Consider the following 1,671-nt stretch of genomic DNA (forward strand, 5'->3'; position numbering starts at 1 on the left):
AACATTCCAGAAAATTGGAAACCAGAATTAATGAAAAGTGCGGGAAGAATGATGAGAGATTTTAAGACCAACATCACTAGTGACTACATCTACCCTTTGGTAGAAGACGGTCTGATAGATGAACTCCAAATCCTTCCTAAGAAATATCCAGAACTTGACCTAGAAGATTGGAGGACATTTGTTAGCCATCGTTTATCTCCTGAGTTTATGGTACTATTGTGTATATCTATTATGTATATGATTTATTAGTTTTGAAATACTAATAATTGCTTAAAAACTTATTGTTGCCTATTTAATGTAGGCTTTGCGGGAAGCACAACGTGAAAGAGCTCTCAAATATACTTCGAGGCATCGTACATCTCGTAGAGGGCTTGCCAATGTTAGAGAGGACCTGGTAAGTAATTCGCATCACTATTTTATAACTGTCAACTTGTTATGAAGAATATTGCACTCACCAACTTTAATTAATTGTTGTATGTTGTAGAAAACTGAACTAGGTGTGGCAGATGTAGAACGGTACCAAGTATGGATAAGAGCACGAGAAAAGAGGAAGGTTCTTGTTACAGATTTGGACAAACAAATTGAAGCAAGAATTGTAAGTGGTTTCAAGCAAGTATTTTAAAGTAATTTAGGAATGATAAAGTTCTTATAAGTCACTAATATAAGTGACCACTGGTTTGTTCCACAGAATGAGCTGAAAGAAAAAGTTAGTAGTGGAGAAATCATTGCAAAGGGTCGGAATGACATATTAACGCAAGCTTTAGGGACACCTGAGCACCCAGGGCGTGTTAGAGCACTTGGGTATGATATTATTTTTTATTTGTTGCATTTAACTTAATTCTATAATATTTTAGTTTTAAAATAAATTTGGTTGATTATTGTAGGTCGTTTGCGAAGATTTCGTCCGTCTTTGGAAGAAAACCAAAAATAGCAACAGAAATGGCTGATGTTGTTAGTAAGAAAGATGCAGAAATTGCGAGGCTCAAAGCAGAACTTAAAGCTTTAGAGGAGGAAAAAGCTAAACAAGCAGGTGGGTTAGATGATATGGATGAACACGATAATGATGACGAGCAGAGCGACGAAGAATACCACACACCGCACATGCAGGATGACACACCGTACATGCAGGATGTGTTACTTTGTTCGGATAATATTCATAATGTGGTGGCAGAGGGTGTTATCATTGATGGGGTGGGTCCACTGACTATTCATGGTGTTCAACTGACAGACGAATATGCGAGGGTGCGAGTCACCAAAATGTTACAAGAGGATGCTGAAATCCCATGTTCTGTTGGGGAGATACACTATGTTCGAGATACTTATGACACATTTCTTCCTTGGCCAAAAGATTTAATTATGACTGACCAGGTATAAACGAATTCTTTAATTTGTTACCTATTAAAATATTTGTTGGTCCAGTATTTTAATATTATTTTAACTTGATGTTGTGTAGGGTCCTCTAAGAAAGAAACCTCCTATGTCAAAAAGTTCATCCAAGGATATGTCAAAACCTCCTATGACTAGCCCGCATCTGTCATCAGCTGGGTCTCACATCAATCCAGAAAACACTTTGACCGAAGGCCAACCATTTGCCGATCACATCATGAATCGCATCCATGTTAGCCTTCAGTTTATGGTGAGAGAATTTTGCAGAGTTAAGGGAATAAACTC

At 37.5% G+C, this 1,671-nt stretch overlaps 1 long non-coding RNA gene across 1 annotated transcript; it reads left to right on the plus strand.

Moving 5' to 3' along the window:
* The first annotated feature begins 297 nt into the window (after positions 1 to 297).
* Positions 298 to 1,013, plus strand: LOC133821720 (uncharacterized). The gene is made up of 4 exons (XR_009887752.1): positions 298 to 394; positions 485 to 595; positions 689 to 801; positions 885 to 1,013. It is a non-coding gene; the product is annotated as an uncharacterized LOC133821720 (long non-coding RNA).
* Positions 1,014 to 1,671: the final 658 nt, after the last annotated feature.

The sequence above is a fragment of the Humulus lupulus genome, chromosome 3, assembly GCF_963169125.1.
Source record: "Humulus lupulus chromosome 3, drHumLupu1.1, whole genome shotgun sequence".
Classification (NCBI taxonomy): domain Eukaryota; kingdom Viridiplantae; phylum Streptophyta; class Magnoliopsida; order Rosales; family Cannabaceae; genus Humulus; species Humulus lupulus.